Here is a 23,601-nt window from a genome sequence, read left to right as displayed (position 1 = left end):
TTGACACCTCCACATACCTGTCCCACATCATTTACACCTCCACATACCTGTCCCTCATCATGTAAACCTCTACATACCTGTCCCACATCATTACATCTCTACATACCTGTTCCACATCATTTACACCTCCACATACCTGTCCCACATCATTTACACCTCCACATACCTGTCCCAGATTATTTACACCTGGGACATCAATTACCTGTCCCAGATCATTTATACCTCCACATACCTGTCCAACATCATTTACACCTCCACATACCTGTCCAACATCATTTACACCTCCACATACCTGTCCCAGATTATTTACACCTGGGACATCAATTACCTGTCCCAGATCATTTATACCTCCACATACCTGTCCAACATCATTTACACCTCCACATACCTGTCCTACATCATTTACACCCCCGCATACCTGTCCAACATCATTTACACCTCCACATACTGTACCTGTCCCACATCATCAACACCCCCGTATACCTGTCCCACATCATTTATACCTCCACATACAGTACCTGTCCCTCATCATTTACACCTCCACATACCTGTCCTACATCATTTACCCCTCCACATACCTTTCCCACATCATCTACACCCACGCATACTTGTCCCACATCATTTATACCTCCACATACAGTACCTGTCCCACATCATTTACACCTTCACATACCTGTCCCACATCATTTACACCTCCACAAACCTGTCCCACATCATTTACACCTCAACATACAGTACCTGTCCCACATCATTTACACCTTCACATACCTGTCCCAAATCATACACCTCTACATACCTGTCCTACATAATTTACACCTCCAAATACCTGTCCCACATCACTGACACCTCCACATACCTGTCCTACATCATTTACCCCTCCACATACCTTTCCCACATCATCTACACCCACGCATACTTGTCCCACATCATTTATACCTCCACATACAGTACCTGTCCCACATCATTTACACCTTCACATACCTGTCCCACATCATTTACACCTCCACAAACCTGTCCCACATCATTTACACCTCAACATACAGTACCTGTCCCACATCATTTACACCTTCACATACCTGTCCCAAATCATACACCTCTACATACCTGTCCTACATAATTTACACCTCCAAATACCTGTCCCACATCATTGACACCTCCACATACCTGTCCCACATCATTTACACCTCCACATACCTGTCCCTCATCATGTAAACCTCTACATACCTGTCCCACATCATTACATCTCTACATACCTGTTCCACATCATTTACACCTCCACATACATGTCCCACATCATTGACACCTCCACATACCTGTCCCACATAATTTACACCTCCACATACCTGTCTCTCATCATGTAAACCTCTACATACATGTCCCACATCATTACATCTCTACATACCTGTTCCACATCATTTACACCTCCACATACCTGTCCCACATCATTTACACCTCCACATACCTGTCCCAGATTATTTACTCCTGGGACATCAATTACCTGTCCCAGATCATTTATACCTCCACATACCTGTCCAACATCATTTACACCTCCACATACCTGTCCAACATCATTTACACCTCCACATACCTGTCCCAGATTATTTACACCTGGGACATCAATTACCTGTCCCAGATCATTTATACCTCCACATACCTGTCCAACATCATTTACACCTCCACATACCAGTCCAACATCATTTGCACCTCCACATACCTGCCCCACGTCATTTACACCTCCACATACCTGTCCCAGATCATTTACACCTCCACATACCTGTCCATCATTTACACCTCCACATACCTGTCCCTGATCATTTATACCTCCACATACCTGTCCCACATCATTTACCCCTCCTCCTACTTGTTCCACGTCATTTACATCTCCACCTATCTGTCCCACATAATTTACATCCCCATCTACCTATGCCACATCATTTACACCTCCACATACCTGTCCTACATAATCTACACCTCCACATACCTGTCCTCATCATTTACACCTCCACATAAATATCCTACATCATTTACACCTCCACATACCTGTCCTACATCATTTACCCCTCCACATACCTTTCCCACACCATCTACACCCACGCATACCTGTCCCACATCATTTATACCTCCACATACAGTACCTGTCCCACATCATTTACACCTTCACATACCTGTCCCACATCATTTACACCTCCACAAACCTGTCCCACATCATTTACACCTCAACATACAGTACCTGTCCCACATCATTTACACCTTCACATACCTGTCCCAAATCATACACCTCTACATACCTGTCCTACATAATTTACACCTCTACATACCTGTCCCACATCATTACATCTCCACATACCTATCCTACATCATTTACACTTCCACATACCTATCCCAAATCATACACCTCTACATACCTATCCTACATCATTTACACCTCCACATACCTGTCCTCATCATTACACCTCCACATACCTGTCCTACATAATTTACACCTCCACATACCTGTCCCACATCATTACATCTCCACATACCTGTACCACATTATTTACACCTCCACATACCTGTCCCACATTATTTACACCTCCACATACCTGTCCCACATCATTTACACCTCCACATACCTGTCCTACATCATCTACACCCCCGCATACCTGTCCCCATCAATTACACCTCCACATACCTGTCCCATATCATCTACACCCCTGCATACCTGTCCAAAATCATTTACACCTCCACATACTGTACCTGTCCCACATCATCAACACCCCCGTATACCTGTCCCACATCATTTATACCTCCACATACAGTACCTGTCCCTTATCATTTACACCTCCACATACCTGTCCTACATCATTTACCCCTCCACATACCTTTCCCACATTATCTACACCCACGCATACCTGTCCCACATCATTTATACCTCCACATACAGTACCTGTCCCACATCATTTACACCTTCACATACCTGTCCCACATCATTTACACCTCCACAAACCTGTCCCACATCATTTACACCTCAACATACAGTACCTGTCCCAGATCATTAACACCTTCACATACCTGTCCCAAATCATACACCTCTACATACCTGTCCTACATAATTTATACCTCCAAATACCTGTCCCACAGCATTGACACCTCCACATACCTGTCCCACATCATTTACACCTCCCCATACCTGTCCCTCATCATGTAAACCTCTACAAACCTGCCCCACATCATTACATCTCTACATACCTGTTCCACATCATTTACACCTCCACTTACATGTCCCACATCATTGACACCTCCACATACCTGTCCCACATCATTTACACATCCACATACCTGTCCATCATCATGTAAACCTCTACATACCTATCCCACATCATTCCATCTCTACATACCTGTTCCACATCATTTACACCTCCACATACCTGTCACACATCATTTACACCTCCACATACCTGTCCCAGATTATTTACACCTGGGACATCAATTACCTGTCCCAGATCATTTATACCTCCACATACCTGTCCAACATCATTTACACCTCCACATACCTGTCCAACATCATTTACACCTCCAAATACCTGTCCCAGATTATTTACACCTGGGACAGCAATTACCTGTCCCAGATCATTTATACCTCCACATACCTGTCCAACATCATTTACACTTCCACATACCTGTCCCAGAACATTTAAACCTCCACATACCTTTCCCACATCATTTACCCCTCCTCCTACTTGTTCAACGTCATTTACATCTCCACCTACCTGTCCCACATAATTTACATCCCCATCTACCTATGCCACATCATTTACACCTCCACATACCTGTCCTACATAATCTACACCTCCACATACCTGTCCTCATCATTTACACCTCCACCTACCTATCCTACATCAATTACACCTCCACATACCTGTCCTCATCATTTACAACTCCACATACCTGTCCTCATCATTACCCCTCCACATACCTGTCCTACATAATTTACACCTCTACATACCTGTCCCACATCATTACATCTCCACATACCTATCCTACATCATTTACACTTCCACATACCTATCCCAAATCATACACCTCTACATACCTATCCTACATCATTTACACCTCCACATACCTGTCCTCATCATTACCCCTCCACATATCTGTCCTACATAATTCACACCTCCACATACCTGTCCCACATCATTACATCTCCACATACCTGTCCCACATTATTTACACCTCCACATACCTGTCCAACATTATTTACACCTCCACATACCTGTCCCACATCATTTACACCTCCACATACCTGTCCTCATCATTACACCTCCACAAACCTGTCCTACATAATTTACACCTCCACATACCTGTCCCATATCATTTACACCTCCACATACCTGCTCCACATCATTTACACCTCCAACAACTGTCTCACATCATTTACACCTCCACACACCTGTCCCACATCATTTACATCTCCACATACCTGTCCCACATTATTTACACCTCTAAATATCTGTCCAGCATCATATACAACTCCACATACCTGTACCACATCATTTACACCTCCACATACCTGTCCCACATCATTTACACCTCCACATACCTGGCCCACATCATTTACACCTCCACATACCTGTACCACATAATTTACACCTCCACATACATGTCCTACATCATTTACACCTCCACATACCTGTACCCAGATCATATACACCTCCACATACCTGTCCCACATCATTTACACCTCCACATACCTGTCCCACATCATATACCCCTCCACATACCTATCCCACATCATTTACACCTCCACATACCTGTCCCCCATCATTTACACCTCCACATACCTATCCCACATCATATACACCTCCACATACCTGTCCCCCATCATTTACACCTCCACATACCTATCCCTTATCATATACACCTCCACATACCTGTCCCCCTTCTTTTACACCTCCACATACCTATCCCACATCATATACACCTCCACATACCTGTCCCCCATCATTTACACCTCCACATACCTATCCCCCATCATATACACCTCCACATACCTGTCCCCCATCATTTACACCTCCACATACCTATCCCACATCATATACACCTCCACATACCTGTTCCACATCATTTACACCTCCACATACCTATCCCACATCATATACACCTCCACATACCTGTCCCACATCATTTACACCTCCACATACCTGTCCCATGTCATTTACACCTCAACATACCTATCCTACATCATTTACACCTCCACATACCTATCCCACATCATTTACACCTCCACATACCTGTCCCACATCATTTACACCTCTACATATGTCTAACATCATTTACACCTCCACATACCTGTACCACATCATTTACACCTCCACATACCTGTCCCACATCATTTACACCTCCACATACCTGTACCACATAATTTACACCTCCACATACATGTCCTGCATCATTTACACCTCCACATACCTGTACCCACATCATATACACCTCCACATACCTGTCCCACATCATTTACACCTCCACATACCTGTCCCACATCATATACACCTCCACATACCTGTCCCACATCATTTACACCTCCACATACCTGTCCCCCATCATTTGCACCTCCACATACCTATCCCACATCATATAAACCTCCACATACCTGTTCCCCATAATTTACACCTCCACATACCTATCCCACATCATATACACCTCCACATACCTGTCCCCCATCATTTACACCTCCACATACCTATCCCACATCATATACACCTCCACATCCCTGTCCCCCATCATTTACACCTCCACATACCTATCCCACATCATATACACCTCCACATACCTGTCCCACATCATTTCCACCTCCACATTCCTGCCCCATGTCATTTACACCTCCACATACCTATCCTACATCATTTACACCTCCACATACCTGTCACACATAATATACACGTCCACATACCTGTTCCACATCATTTACACCTCCACATACCTGTCCCACATCATTTACACCTCCACATACCTGTCCCAGATTATTTACACCTGGGACATCAATTACCTGTCGCAGATCATTTATACCTCCACATACCTGTCCAACATCATTTACACCTCCACATACCCGTCCAACATCATTTACACCTCCACATACCTGTCCCAGATTATTTACACCTGGGATATCAATTACCTGTCCCAGATCATTTATACCTCCACATACCTGTCCAACATCATTTACATCTCCACATACCTGTCCAACATCATTTGCACCTCCACATACCTGCCCCACGTCATTTACACCTCCACATACCTGTCCCAGATCATTTACACCTCCACATACCTGTCCATCATTTACACCTCCACATACCTGTCCCAGATCATTTATACCTCCACATACCTGTACCACATCATTTACCCCTCCTCCTACTTGTTCCACATCATTTACATCTCCACCTACCTGTCCCACATAATTTACATCCCCATCTACCTATGCCACATCATTTACACCTCCACATACCGGTCCTACATAATCTACACCTCCACATACCTGTCCTCATCATTTACACCTCCACATACCTGTCCTCATCATTTACACCTCCACATACCTATCCTACATCATTTACACCTCCACATACCTGTCCTACATAATTTACACCTCTACATACCTGTCCCACATCATTACATCTACACATACCTATCCTACATCATTTACACTTCCACATACCTATCCCTAATCATACACCTCTACATACCTATCCTACATCATTTACACCTCCACATACCTGTCCTCATCATTACCCCTCCACATACCTGTCCTACATAATTTACACCTCCACATACCTGTCCCACATCATTACATCTCCACCTACCTGTCCCACATTATTTACACCTCCACATACCTGTCCCACATTATTTACACCTCCACATACCTGTCCCACATCATTTACACCTCCACATACCTGTCCTCATCATTACACCTCCACATACCTGTCCTACATAATTTACACCTCCACATACCTGTCCCATATCATTTACACCTCCACATACCTGCTCCACATCATTTACACCTCCACACAACTGTCTCACATCATTTACACCTCCACACACCTGTCCCACATCATTTACATCTCCACATACCTGTCCCACATCATTTACACCTCTAAATATCTGTCCAACATCATATACACCTCCACATACCTGTACCACATCATTTACACCTCCACATACCTGTCCGACATAATTTACACCTCCACATACCTGTCCCACATCATTTAAACCACCACATACCTGTACCACATAATTTACACCTCCACATACATGTCCTACATCATTTACACCTCCACCTACCTGTACCCACATCATATACACCTCCACATACCTGTCCCACATCATTTACACCTCCACATACCTGTCCCACATCATATACACCTCCACATACCTATCCCACATCATTTACACCTCCACATACCTGTCCCCCATCATTTACACCTCCACATACCTATCCCACATCATTTACACCTCCACATACCTGTCCCCCATCATTTACACCTAAACATACCTATCCCTTATCATATACACCTCCACATACCTGTCCCCCTTCATTTACACCTCCACATACCTATCCCACATCATATACACCTCCACATACCTGTCCCCCATCATTTACACCTCCACATACCTATCCCCCATCATATACACCTCCACATACCTGTCCCCCATCATTTACACCTCCACATACCTATCCCACATCATATACACCTCCACCTACCTGTCCCACATTATTTACACCTCCACATACCTGTCCCACATTATTTACACCTCCACATACCTGTCCCACATCATTTACACCTCCACATACCTGTCCTCATCATTACACCTCCACATACCTGTCCTACATAATTTACACCTCCACATACCTGTCCCATATCATTTACACCTCCACATACCTGCTCCACATCATTTACACCTCCACACAACTGTCTCACATCATTTACACCTCCACACACCTGTCCCACATCATTTACATCTCCACATACCTGTCCCACATCATTTACACCTCTAAATATCTGTCCAACATCATATACACCTCCACATACCTGTACCACATCATTTACACCTCCACATACCTGTCCCACATCATTTACACCTCCACATACCTGTCCCACATCATTTACACCTCCACATACCTGTACCACATAATTTACACCTCCACATACATGTCCTACATCATTTACACCTCCACATACCTGTACCCACATCATATACACCTCCACATACCTGTCCCACATCATTTACACCTCCACATACCTGTCCCACATCATATACACCTCCACATACCTATCCCACATCATTTACACCTCCACATACCTGTCCCCCATCATTTACACCTCCATATACCTATCCCACATCATATACACCTCCACATACCTGTCCCCCATCATTTACACCTCCACATACCTATCCCTTATCATATACACCTCCACATACCTGTCCCCCTTCATTTACACCGCCACATACCTATCCCACATCATATACACCTCCACATACCTGTCCCCCATTATTTACACCTCCACATACCTATCCCCCATCATATACACCTCCACATACCTGTCCCCCATCATTTACACCTCCACATACCTATCCCACATCATATACACCTCCACATACCTGTTCCACATCATTTACACCTCCACATACCTATCCAACATCATATACACCTCCACATACCTGTCCCCCATCATTTACACCTCCACATACCTGCCCCATGTCATTTATACCTCAACATACCTATCCTACATCATTTACACCTCCACATACCTGTCCCACATCATTTACACCTCCACATACCTGTCCCACATCATTTACACCTCTACATATGTCTAACATCATTTACACCTCCACATACCTGTACCACATCATTTACACCTCCACATACCTGTCCCACATCATTTACACCTCCACATACCTGTCCCACATCATTTACACCTCCACATACCTGTACCACATAATTTACACCTCCACATACATGTCCTACATCATTTACACCTCCACATACCTGTACCCACATCATATACACCTCCACATACCTGTCCCACATCATTTACACCTCCACATACCTGTCCCACATCATAAACACCTCCACATAGCTGTCCCACATCATTTACACCTCTACATACCTATCCCACACCATATACACCTCCACATACCTGTCCCACATCATTTACACCTCCACATTCCTGCCCCATGTCATTTACACCTCCACATACCTATCCTACATCATTTACACCTCCACATACCTGTCACACATCATATACACCTCCACATACCTGTCCCACATCATTTACACCTCCATATACCTGTCCCACATCATTTATACCTCCACATACCTGTCCCAGATTATTTACACCTGGGACATCAATTACCTGTCCCAGATCATTTATACCTCCACATACCTGTCCAACATCATTTACATCTCCACATACCTGTCCAACATAATTTGCACCTCCACATACCTGCCCCACGTCATTTACACCTCCACATTCCTGTCCCAGATCATTTACACCTCCACATACCTGTCCATCATTTACACCTCCACATACCTGTCCCAGATCATTTATACCTCCACATACCTGTACCACATCATTTACCCCTCCTCCTACTTGTTCCACGTCATTTACATCTCCACCTACCTGTCCCACATAATTTACATCCCCATCTACCTATGCCACATCATTTACACCTCCACATACCTGTCCTACATAATCTACACCTCCACATACCTGTCCTCATCATTTACACCTCCACATACCTGTCCTCATCATTTACACCTCCACATACCTATCCTACATCATTTACACCTCCACATACCTGTCCTACATAATTTACACCTCTACATACCTGTCCCACATCATTACATCTCCACATACCTATCCTACATCATTTACACTTCCACATACCTATCCCTAATCATACACCTCTACATACCTATCCTACATCATTTACACCTCCACATACCTGTCCTCATCATTACCCCTCCACATACCTGTCCTTCATAATTTACACCTCCACATACCTGTCCCACATCATTACATCTCCACATACCTGTCCCACATTATTTACACCTCCACATACCTGTCCCACATTATTTACACCTCCACATACCTGTCCCACATCATTTACACCTCCACATACCTGTCCTCATCATTACACCTCCACATACCTGTCCTACATAATTTACACCTCCACCTGCCTGTCCCATATCATTTATACCTCCACATACCTGCTCCACATCATTTACACCTCCACACAACTGTCTCACATCATTTACACCTCCACACACCTGTCCCACATCATTTACACCTCTAAATATCTGTCCAACATCATTTACACCTCCAAATACCTGTACCACATCATTTACACCTCCACATACCTGTCCCACATTATTTACACCTCCACATACCTGTCCCACATCATTTACACTTCCACATACCTGTACCACATAATTTACACCTCCACATACATGTCCTACATCATTTACACCTCCACATACCTGTACCCACATCATATACACCTCCACATACCTGTCCCACATCATTTACACCTCCATTTACCTGTTCCACATCATATTCACCTCCACATACCTATCCCACATCATATACACCTCCACATACCTGTCCCCCATCATTTACACCTCCATATACCTATCCCTTATCATATACACCTCCACATACCTGTCCCCCATCATTTACACCTCCACATACCTATCCCACATCATATACACCTCCACATACCTGTCCCCCATCATTTGCACCTCCACATACCTGCCCCTTGTCATTTACACCTCAACATACCTATCCTACATCATTTACACCTCCACATACCTGTCCCACATCATTTAAACCTCCACATACCTGTCCCACATCATTTACACGTCTACATATCTGTCTAACATCATTTACACCTCCACATACCTGTACCACATCATTTACACCTCCACATACCTGTCCCACATCATATACACCTCCACATACCTGTCCCACATCATTTACACCTCCACATACCTGTCCCACATCATATACACCTCCACATACCTATCCCACATCATTTACACCTCCACATACCTGTCCCACATCATTTACACCTCCACATACCTATCCCACATCATATACACCTCCACATACCTGTCCCACATCATTTACACCTCCACATACCTGCCCCATGTCATTTACACCTCCACATACCTATCCTACATCATTTACACCTCCACATACCTGTCACACATCATATACACCTCCACATACCTGTCCCACATCATTTAAGCTATTTTTGAGCTTTTTAGAGAAATTAACTTAAAAACGTGCATGTCTTTATTGGACAAATTATGCTATTTAAACCCCTTCTAGTGCGTGATTTTTCATTGCAAGGGGTTTACCAGCGGTTCTGCACTGTGGGTCTTATTCAGGTTGGATCGCATGGCTGCATTCGCTCGCAGCTGGTCGACGTTTGCATTCTGCGCATGTGTATGCGTCGCTGTGTGCAAACTAGCCGCTACGATCGGGAAGCGATCGCAGTGAGATGCAGTCCAATCAAATAGTGATTGAAATGAAGCCGCCGTTTGGGGGTGGTCAGCAGAACGCAGGCGTGGCTGTGCGTTTGAACGCCGTTACAGGGGCGTTCATAATTAAGCCCCTGCAATTGCAGATGCTGGCAGAGGGTCTAGATGGCTACAGGAAGTTTAGCAGCTAGTGCTGCAAGGTTAGGTCAACCACAACTGTGCGAATGGTTCCGATGTTACTCAATGTTACCGATGTTTTAGTTGCAGTTTGGAATGCATGTCATGGGAAGTGGGCAGCTTTATACAGTGGTGGGCGTCTAGGTTTAGTGCTGTGGTTGCCGTGCGATTGCATTCATTAGCATATTTTCGCATCGGCTGGGTACGTGCGAACGCAGCCGTGCGATCCCTGCTTAATCAGGCCATGTGTCCCAACATTTTTATCTTAGAAAAGAAGATTTTCCTTACCTTTTCACCTGCACAGGCGTGCGCATAAAAAACACGAATTTCCTCTTTAAAGTAAATGCAAGTTTGGAATTGCGAGGTGACCGTGATAATAGCTTGCAGGACACAACTTGCAACCACTTGGATTGCGCCCTATGAATTTACAAAACTTCTTTCCAAATTTTGCAAAGTGAGAGCGGGGCCCACCGCAAGCAACTCCGACCGCAGCGATGGAGATGGCCTTAGATATACTTTAAAAGCAATTTGAACAACATAAAATAACATACAGTATATTCTAGTCACCAGAAGATTTTCTGAAGACTGACTAGGATTAAATTGTTCTTCTAAGGGCATACTTACCGACTTTCTTGTCAGAGCAGGAGGCGTGGCTTGGGAATAGGTGGGCAATGCGAGGGGCGTAGCGGCTCAATCACGTCATTGTTGCCCCCGCTATACCGTGCCGATATTACAGACACTGTAAAGCGGGGGGCTGGGCTACAAGCGTGAATTGCGTCCTCGGACCCCATGGACTGTCCACTTTTGCTCAGTAAGTGGGCGGCTACAGTGCGGGTGCTGGCCTGTCGCGGGAGACTTGTTTACTTTTTCCTGTGTGGCCGGGATCACCACCTGATTTTCGGAAGCCTCCTGGCCGTTCCAGGAGGGTAGGCAAGTATGTCTAAGGGGCATCCAGGATCTGGAAGTTACAAACCTGACCCAACAAACATGAATATCAATGGTGCTATCCCCATTATTCATTTGATAATACCATATGGCTGTAAACCCAATACTACAAATTAAAATATATATATATAGTTGCAAACGTTCCACTCTCAAGGTATAAGATTTTTTCACCCTTATTCTAGGGTTCAGAGGACCTCATTCAGAGCCGCTCGCAAAATGCGAGCGCTCGCTCTGAATGAGAGCGGCCGCATCTCTAAAAAGGGCTGGCCTCCTGGCCGTTCGCTAAGCTGTGGGTGACCACCCACAGCTTTAGCAAGCGGCCAGGTTGATGGTCGCGATGGTCAAAACATCGCGACCATCGGGGCTTGCGACGAGACCCTTGTGGTAGGGTCTCGTCTACCGCAAGCCCCAGTGAGCTTTCGGCTCTATTACAGCCGGAAGCTCACCACTGACATCACGAGTGATGTCAGTGGGGCCGCCCCCAAACGGCAGGCGTTCCGTTGGGAACGCCTCCGTTTCGCCAGCCACCCCCCCACCCCGCCTACAAAACGGTGCGAGCTGTTGATCACCATCGACAGCCACCCCTTTTGTAGTGAGTCCCGAAGCGAGACAATTTCTCTCTCACTCTGGTGCTTGTGCACGCTCAGTGCGGCCGCTGCGCGTGCGCAGGGCCTCAACATCAACCCGCTTGCGAGCGCATAGGCGTTTGCGAGCGGGTCTGAATGAGACCCAGAGTTTGATTGTGTATCTTTATAGTGGATCTCAGAGCCTCTTTACCCAGGGGGTAAAAGTGTGTTTTATTATACAAATACATTTTAAAATAGATATTTCAAATTGTAGCATTGGAGATCGGGAGGGTGGGGCAGGAGGGACAGAGATGAGAGACAGAGGACCTGATTCAGACTAGGGATGTGCGCCGGACCATTTTTGCCGGATTTGGATTTGGTTCTAATTCGTCGTCCGGCTTTGGATTTGGATTTGGATTTGCCAAACTGCGGTGACTGGCTTTGGATTTGGATTTGGATTTGGATTTTTTTACAAAAATTGACAAAAAAAGCTAAAATCACATAAATTGGTCTTTTTTTTCTTCCTAGAGTATTATTAACCTCAATAACATTAATTTCCAGTCAATTTAGACCATATCACAGCTTATAATATTGTTTTCAACATTATTGGCCAAAGGTTGCAGTGAGCTGACTGGTTACTAAGCGACAAAGCAGCGGCACAACGACACAGACACCACAGTATAAAGCACATTGCCACACAGCAGTGTGACACATTGCCACACAGCAGTGGCAGAAATGAAAAGTAGTGCACCCACCCAGTGGGGTACGGCCAGCAGAGTCACAGTACTTGTTTACAAAGTGGGCTACGGCCCTAGGAGTCACAGTGCACAATCTTATTAGCATTACACCGCACATAGGGCCTGATTCACATTACACCATAAAGTAGTGTCTCTTATTTATGTTACGACACACAGTAGTGCCCCTTTTACACAATGCCCACAGTAGTGACCCTTTTACACAATGCCCACAGTAGCGGTGTCCCTTACACAATGTCCCCCAGCAGTGGTGCCCCCTATGCAGTCCCCTTAGTAGTAGGGTCCACTATGCAGTGCCCCCAGTAGAATGCCCCCCAGTAGTATGCCCCCATTAGCAGGCCCCCCCAGTAGTATGCCCCCCATTAGCATGCCACCCAGCAGTATGCCCCCCATTAGCAGGCCCCCCCAGTAGTATGCCCCCCATTAGCATGTCACCCAGTAGTATGCCCCCCCAGTAGTATGGCCCCCCCAGTAGTAGGCTGCCCCAGTAGCAGGCCCCCCCAGTAGTAGGCTGCCCCTGTAGTATGGGCCCCCCCTGTAGTATGGGCCCCCCCTGTAGTATGGCCCCCCCTGTAGTAGGCTGCCCCAGTAGCAGCCCCCCCCCCAGTAGTAGTAAGCCCCCCCAGTAGTATGGCCCCCCCAGTAGCAGGCCCCTCAGTAGTATGGCCCCCCCAGTAGCAGACCCCCCCAGTAGTATAGCCCCCCCCAGTAGCAGGCCCCTCTGTAGTATGGCCCCCCCAGTAGTATAGCCCCCCCAGTAGCAGACCCCCCCAGTAGTGCAGACCCCCCCAGTAGTATAGCAGGCCCCTCTGTAGTATGGCCCCCCAGTAGTGCAGATCCCCCCCAGTAGTATGGCCCCCCCAGTAGCAGACCCCCCCAGTAGTATAGCCCCCCCAGTAGCAAGCCCCTCTGTAGTATGGCCCCCCCAGTAGTATAGCCCCCCCCAGTAGCAGACCCCCCCCAGTAGTGCAGACCCCCCCCAGTAGTATAGCCCCCCCCCAGTAGCAGGCCCCTCTGTAGTATGGCCCCCCCAGTAGTATAGCCCCCCCCAGTAGCAGACCCCCCCAGTAGTGCAGACCCCCCCCCAGTAGCGCCCCCGGACCTTTGACAAGTAAAAAAATAAAAAAAATAAAACTTACCTGATTCCCCGCTCCCGCGCCGTCCGCTCTGTCACACGCTGAGGAGGGAGCCGGAAGACGGAGCTCATGTGTGAGCTCCAGCCGGCTCCCTCCGTGCAGCAGCCAATGAGAGTCTGTGTGACTCTCATTGGCTGCTGTAACAAACACACAGCTGCCGCTGGCGGCTGTGTGTCTGTGTCTGTGTAGGGCAGAGCGCTATCACTGCGCTCTGCCCTACACGCGAGGAGACCTGATGTCGGATTCTCTAGTGAGAATCCAATATCAGGCGGCCGCCGTTCGGCCCCGAACGGGGATCCGAGTCAAGCGGTGAACACCCGAACAGGGTTCGGGTGGACTCGGATCCCCAATGTTCGGAGCGGTTCGGATTCCACAGAATCCGAACCGCTCATCTCTAATTCAGACCCGCTCGCTACAATGCGTTCGTTCGCAGCCAGCGATTGTTTGCATTCTGATCATGCATCGCAGTGCACGTGCGAGAGATCGCGGTGCGCATAGACAGCCCAGCAGAGTGAGTGACAGGAGAAGCCGTTTGTGGGTGGTGACAGGGGCTGGCCGCTGTAACGCAGTTTCAGAGGCGTGCATAATTTAGAGGCAGCGTCATAGTACACGTCACCTGGCTGGTGTGCTCGCAGTGTTTGCGATAGGGTATGGTCAACCACAAGCACTGCAATCGCATCCAATGATACTCGATGTACCGATGGTTCTGCATATGCTTCCTGGAGATGACGTGTGCAAGTGGGCGTCTTTAGACTGGCTGGTGGGCGGCTGCATACACAAAACGATTGGACAGGGGAGAGGGGGCAGGAGGGACAGAGATGAGATGGGGAGGGGGTGCAGGAGGTACAGAGATGAGACCAGGAGGGCTGGGGGCATGAGGGACAGAGATGAGATAGGGGAAAGGGGGCAGGAGGGACAGAGTTGAAACAGGAAGTGGAGGCAGGAGGTGCAGAGATGAGACAGGAAGGGGGGGCAGGGGGACAGAGATAAGACCAAGAGGGTGGGGGACAGGAGGGAGAGATGAGACAGTGGAGAGGGGGCAGAAGAGACAGACGAGATGGGAAGGAGGGGCAGGAGGGACAGAGATGAGATCTGGAGGGGGCGGGGGGCAGGAGGGTTAGAGATGAGACAGGGGAGAGGGGGCAGGAGAGACAGAAATGAGATGGGAAGGGGGGGAAGGAGGGACAGAGATGAGACCAGGAGGATGGGGCAGGAGGGACAGAAAGGAAACGGGGAGGGGGGCAGGAGGGTTAGAGATGAGACAGGGGAGAGAGGGCAGGAGAAACAGAGATGAGATGGGGAGGGGGGGGGGGCAGGAGGGACAGAGTTGAGACCATGAGGGAGGGGGGACAGAAGGGACAGACATGAGACAGAGGTGGGGGGGTAGGTGGGAGAGAGATGAGATGGGAAGAGGGAGCAGGAGGGACAGATGAGACGGTATGCAGTCGAGGACCTAATCCCGACAGCCGGCTTCCTGACTGCTTAATCCCGGCGAGGGTTAAATGACAGGCGTCTAAATCTAGACGCCTGTCATTTTACCGACGCCGGGAGACAGTCGCCCGGCATCCTGATCGAAGGGACGCCGGGCACCGAGCGCAGATAGCCGTGGGGGGGGTTAGGTTTTTGGTTCCCGGGGGGGACTTAGGGTTAGGCACCCCCTCGGGAGGTTAGGGTTAGGCTAGGGGGAGGGAGGGTTAGGGTTAGACACCCCCCCGGGAGGGTTAGGGTTAGGCTTGGGGGAGGGAGGGTTAGGGTTAGGCTAGGGGGAGGGAGGGTTAGGGAGGGTTAGGGTTAGGCACCCCCGGGGGGGATTTAGGGTTAGGCAGCTGGGAAGATGGGGTTAGGTTTAGGCACTTAGAGGGGGGATTAGGGTTAGGCACTGGGGGGAAGGTTAGGGTTAGGCACCCCTAAGGGAGGGTTAGGGGGTAGAATAGGTTAGTGAATACTTACCTGGGGACAATCAGGATTTTCATCCTTGTAGGGCTGCCGCCGTCGGGATTTGAACCGCCGGGCATGGGTCCGGCGGTAAATCATACTGATTAGGGGGGATAGGAGGGACAGACATGAAACAGAGGAGGAGGGCAGAAGGGACAGAGATGAGATGGGGAGGGGGGGGCAGGAGGGACAGATATGAGATGGGGAGAGGGGGCAGGAGGGACAGACATGATGCAGGAGGGAGAGAGATGAGGGGGTAGAAGGGACAGAGATGAGAGACAAGCAGAGGGACAGAGGGATGGCGGGGGACAGAGCTGGCATGGTGGGGGTAGACCTTGTAATGTCAGTCATGATATCATGTGACCTGACCAAAACACTTTGATGTATGTTTAGTAAAGGTATGATTTTATTTGATTTTGATTGACTTAAAATCGATCAGAATCGATCAACATCGATGTTGTGTAAAATCACACATATCCTAATACTTAAAAAAACTAATAAAAAATTGTCTGTTAATAGATGAGTTATTTAACCACAGAAACACAAAATCGATCAGAATCGACCTTTAGTAAATATACCCCTAGTAGTCTAATCAGGATGATAGCACCGTACTGGGTATCCAAAAATGTATCGTTTTGCAGATATTCCTGAAAAAAAAAAATCACAAAAACTCATCCAAACAGTTGTAATAGAAATGATCTGTATCAGCACAAATGTAATGAGGAAAACGTTATTTTATAAAAAAAATGACATTACATATGACACCCATCATCCATTTCAGTCAAGAGTTACTTTCCTCAGGATATACAAACACATACACAGCAATATTATAAGAACGTTACGTATGTCTGTTTGTTCCAAGTTGGTGCTGAGTTTTAGTAAAACTGCATCATTGTTTAGTGGAAACCCCTCGAAATAACCTGCACTTTGTTTCGACTCCATCCACCTGGTTAAAGCTGAGCAATAACAAAAGAGGAGAGTTATGGTAAAACTTACCCTTGTTAACTCTTTTTCTTCGAAGTCCATAGGGTCCACAGGGAGACAATGGGGTGTAGGTGGTACTTGGAGGACCAGACACCAACAGCAAAGCTTTTTTCCTGTCCCAGGATGCTCTGGTCCTTCCCCCTATACCCCGCCCACAGCCTGAGGGCAACTCAATTTTGTTAACAAGCCCAAGGCAGGAGCAGGATAGGAGAGAAGGAAGACTGGTACACTGAAGAATCATACTCTCACAGAGAGAAGGAAACAAGTGACCAAGAGAAGAAACCCATAGAAGCCTCATACTCTCACAGAGAGAAGGAAACAAGTGCCCAAGAGAAGAAACCCATAGAAGCCAGGTGCATCAGGGCACCTGGGCCCCATGGACTTCGAAGAAATAGAGTTAACAAGGATAAGTTTTACCATAACTCTCCTTTTCTTCTTCAGGGTCCATAGGGCTCCACAGGGAGACAATGAGGATGTACCAAAACAGTTGTTCAAGGGCGGGGACGCTCCTGAGCTGAGAGGAGAACCCAGAGCCCAAAGGAAGCATCCTGAGAGGCAAATGTGTCAAAGGCAAAGAAAGGTGTGGACAGAAAGGTGTGGCCACCTTGCATAGTTGTTGGCTGACGCATCACAGTGGGCTGCCCACGAGGGACCCACAGAGCAAGTAGAATGAGCAGATACTGTAGCCAGCACACGAAGGCCAGTCTGCGTGTAAGCCTGTGAGATAGTCATGCAAAGCCATCTGGCCATCTGTTTGTTAACTGGCCATATCTTCTTGTGGAATCCATATAGTATAAAGCGGGAGTCCAATTTCCTGATGTAACTAGTACGGTCCACGTAGATCTTCAGAGTACGGACCACATCCAAAGAGGCCTCACCTGCTGAGAGGTCTAGTGATAGAAAGGCCGGAACCACAATATCCTCATTAAGGTGGAAACGAGAGACCACCTTGGGAAGGAAGCCAGGGGGTGTTCAAAGAACAGCCCTGTCCAAATGAAAGATTAGAAAAGGGGAGTGACAGGAAAGCGCCCCTAAATCTGATACCCTATGGGCAGATGCTATAGCCAGAAGAAACAGAAGAAGGGTCTTCACAGTGAGCCATTTGACATCTACTGAATCCAGGGGTTCGAACGGAGGTTTCTGAAGTGCATGGAGAATCACTGACAAATCCCATGGAGCCCATGGAGGGACAAAGGGAGGTTGTATACTATATCTGGTAGAGGAGCAATTCTGCACTGGAACCAGATGGACAGAGCAGAGATGTGCTCTTTCAGAGAGGCTAGGCAGAGTCAGAGATCCAATCCAGCTTGAAGAAAGATTCTAGAAACCCTTAAAACCCGAGGATCATAGTTTCTAATAGAGCACCACTTGGAAATATGTATGCCACACACAGTGATAAATTCTGGCAGAGGCTGATTCACGTGCTCTGAGCATGGTCTGGGCCACAGAGCTGGAAAACCCTTTAGATCTTAGGAGGGATGTCTCATGAGCCAAGCCTTCAAAGACAGATGGGCCAGGTCTTGATGTAGACATAGACCCTGAGACAACAGGTATGGTTGTAGAGGAAGTTGGACTGGAGCATCTACGGAGAGACTTTTAAAAAAATCCAAGGGAGTCTGAGCCAATACCGAAATTAAGGGCATTGTGATGCAGGAGATGGGGCTACGATGACGCGACTCAGTGCAAAATGCATCACTGCCCCCCTGCTGTGTGGGTTTCTAGTTTACTCTGAGGGGGAGGTCAGCCACCGCCAGGAAACTTGCCTGCCTTTCCGGGGGGCCAGGAGCGGCACCCGATATTTGGGAGGCTCCTGGCCAAATCGGGAGGGTAGGCAAGCCTAGTCTGGGGTCCGAGGAGCCCTGCTAGCTAGGTCCCCCCGGAGCCCTGCCAAACGTACCTAGCCGACTGCTGGAGTCGAGGCACCGCGGGGGGGGGGGGGTGATGGAGCAGCAGTGCAAACTTACAGAGGACTGTCTAGCGCTGCTGCTCTGTGAAAAATTAAATAACAAATTAAATCATAAAAATAAAACTGTTCAAACGGTGATCCAGCTCCTGCCGGACACCAATGAAACTGAGTTGCCCTCAGGCTATGGGCGGGGTATAGGAGGAAGAACCGGTGCATTCTGGGACAGGAAAAAAGCTTTGCTGTTGGTGTCCGGTCCTCAAAGTACCACCTACACTCCATTGTCTCCCTGTGGAGCCCTATGGACCTTGCACAAAAATTATTATCTAGATATCCACAATGACAGAAGGCCTTGCCAGTGGCAGAGAAATGCGGATTAATCCTTATGTGTACAAGGCGAAAATGAGACATAACATATATAACATAACACTGTGACAAAAATACACATAAATATTAAAAAGCTGTTGACCATATTTCAGAAATAATCAATTTATCACAATGGATAGTAAATAGAGGGGTCCCTCTATTAATGCTTGGAGAGTATAAACTTGATATTGGTCTAGATAGATATGATAGACAGAGTATGTGCACTTATAGGTCAGATTCTGCTGTTCCACGCCTTATACAAATAGAGGATGAGGAATGAGTTTCAGTGTCCCATGGTACAATGAAAGCAGTGCAGTCTGCTTCTGCTGTTAGTGCCAAGGTAATTGTGAAATCCCTGTTGCCGGGGGCAGCGTAGGGGAATACAAATACTGGCAACTAATAAGAAAGCAGAGAAGGCATAATAGTGATAGTACTTGTCAGGAATACTCTCGAAGTGGGTCAGTGGTGTGGGGTCCACAGTGCACACTGGGATCCCCCAGCTGATGAGCCGACACGCGTTTCACCGGAAACGGGCTTTCTCAAGGAAGCTGTCCATTCAGAGACAGGAACTAACTCTTTAATCATATACTGTATGTGTTAAGGATTATCAAAAAATCTTATAACAGACAAGTGCAAAGAGTAGCGCTTAAACACATCCTCAAATGACAACGCTCTAGCATTTTCGATTAAAGAGAAAATCAGCATAGTTAACTTTACCATGCCACATCCAAGATGGCGCTCGACACTATGCATTCCACAGAAAGCACCTCATGAGTGCCAACTTAGGAACACACCCCCACCAGAGCGCACACCAATCAAGCTGGTGGGAGGCTCCAAAGTGGAGAACATGAACATAACCCTGACACTCCCCTGTCAGCGAGGCTGCTGTCAGCGCACCTCCCACTGACATCATTCTGATAATCAAACATATGGGGGTGAATGTCACACATGTTTATATAGTGCAGAGTTGCCATCAAATCATGCGCCCCTCCACAGGCACAGCATAGATAACCCAGCAGCTGCAGACCGATGTTACACATACACATATGTCTCATATTAGAAACTCAGAGATAATTCGAACTGCAAGTCGCTGTTTGAACAGCATGTTTTACTTAATGTTCATTAACCAGGGACTGCCATTAAATATACACGTCTCATTCAAAATGAGACATCAATATATTCTAACACCGAGTGTACTGGATCAAGACATTCAGACTAATGTCAGTCTGACTGGGGAAGGTTCAGGTGGCCATTAAACCAAATAAAGTCCATATATAATGACCTTTTGCAACATAAACAATCTGTGACAATTGAAAAAATAAGAAGAAAATCAACATTATAACAGGCCAATCAGGAACTAAATAACAGCGTCAATTATATATGTAATAATTACATTAATCATCATAGCTCATACATATAAATATAATATGTAGTATACTGATGCCATTGTAAGTGGAATATTACCCACCACACTTAAATCTACAAATATAGATTACAAAAATTCCAATAAAAATAAAAAATTAAAAAAACTGAAAAAAACAAAAAAAAACCATCCATTGACACTGTATCTTGAACAGTGTATCCATGATACTATTGTGATACTGAAGCCATTTAGCACAAAAAGATATATGGATTGGACTCATTTAAACCACGTGGGGCCACTGTGTCCAGTTCAAAAATCCATCTAGCCTCACGTTGGTATAATATCTTAGCATGGTCACCACCACGAGGAAGTATAGGAACATGATCTATTTACATGCACTTAAGACTTGATACAGAGTGTCTCTCCTTGGCATGGTGCGAAGCAACATCAAAAGTAGATGTAGCAATCATTCCCTTTGGATCCAAATTGTGCTTCCTAATACCTGTGAATGCCTACGTCTTGCTTTCAAAAGACATATCTGTCTTGTGGAGTTGGTATATCCTCTAGCCCGAAAACGTTGGCTCATTTCTACAATTTGATCTCAGCTGTCATGGGTGAAGTATTGTTCCGCAATACTTGCATAACTTGCAATATGGGTAAACTTTCTTTCAAATTGTTAGGGTGGTGACTCCTTGCATGGAGTAAGGAGTTCTGATCCATATCTTTGCAATATAGTTTCAACACCAATTTACACTCCTCACGGTATATGGTCACATCCAAAAAATTCATTGATGATTTGTCAATCTGGTATGTAAAACGTATTGGGCTGTCAAGCGCATTAAGATACTCTATCATATTACTGAATTCAGAATCTGTACCACTCCAAATCAAAAAAAGGTTGTCTATATAATGGCCGCTAAAAAAAGATTTTCTCCGAAAATTTAGGAAGCAAAATAGTATTCTCATAGTGTTGCATATATAAATTTGCATACGCCGGAGCAAGGTTGTACCCCATGGCAGTTCCCGTACGCTGTATGTAGATTTCATTACCATACATAAAATTATTTTTCATGAGAACCAACCTTGTCAGCTCAAGCAAAAATTCAACAGGTGGACCACAATGGGAGCCCTCAATTAACACATTATGTAAGACATCAATACCCTCCTCGTGTGGTATGGCCGTATATAGGGAATTAACATCCATTGTTACAAGCCACATAGAATCCGAGATTGCACCAAGTATAGAAATTTTGTCAAGAAAGTCAGTGGTGTCATGTATATAACTATGCATCCCATGGACATAGGTTTGCAAAAAACTATCTAGAAACACAGCCAATTGCTGCAAAACTGAACCTCTTGCAGAGATGATCGGCCGAAGCTGGCGGGTCAACCAAACTTTTGTGGACCTTGGGAAGCGTATACATGATGGGACAAATAGGGTGCTCAACCCGCAACAACTCAGCAATCCCAACATCCAACCAGTTCTGCTGAACCGCCAGGTCAATAGTCCGATCAACACATCGCTTGATGTCATAAATAGTATTATGAGTTAACCAAGTGTAGATGGTCACATCAGATAATCACATTCGTAAGAATGCCAGTCCTGTACAATAACTGCACCACCCTTATCAGCCTGTCGAATAACTAGCTTATCATTACTCATCAAACCTTTTAGTGCGGACCTCTGTGTAAAAATTATAAGTAGTAGGTTTAGATGACATCTCTGATTCAGTCAACCTTAAAAAAGTTATGATGCTGGCATTGGAAGACTGAGGGTCAAACATACTAGGTTTAGCAAAATCTTTCTTAATGGATACACTTTCAACTTGATCACCTGAAAAGAACTCTCTCAGTCTTAATTTTCTCCCAACTTTGAAGTGGTCCACTGACCACCTAAATTTGTTGTGTCTGACAGTGGGAACAAAAGAAAGTCCTAGACTCAAAAGGCTATTCTCAGCA

General features: G+C 46.3%; 1 protein-coding gene across 1 annotated transcript in view; it reads left to right on the top strand.

Annotated features, from left to right (window-relative positions):
* The window catches only part of LOC148509054 (cell adhesion molecule CEACAM2-like), a 40,279-nt gene that overhangs the window by 4,429 nt on the left and 12,249 nt on the right, over nucleotides 1-23,601 (top strand). The gene's annotated exons all lie outside the window — the stretch shown is intronic.

Source organism: Taudactylus pleione, unplaced genomic scaffold (assembly GCF_031769625.1).
Source record: "Taudactylus pleione unplaced genomic scaffold, aTauple2 ptg000332l, whole genome shotgun sequence".
In the NCBI taxonomy this organism is placed as follows: Eukaryota; Metazoa; Chordata; class Amphibia; order Anura; family Myobatrachidae; genus Taudactylus; species Taudactylus pleione.
Note: the sequence above shows the minus strand (reverse complement) of the source record. Positions and strands in the feature narration are given on the sequence as shown.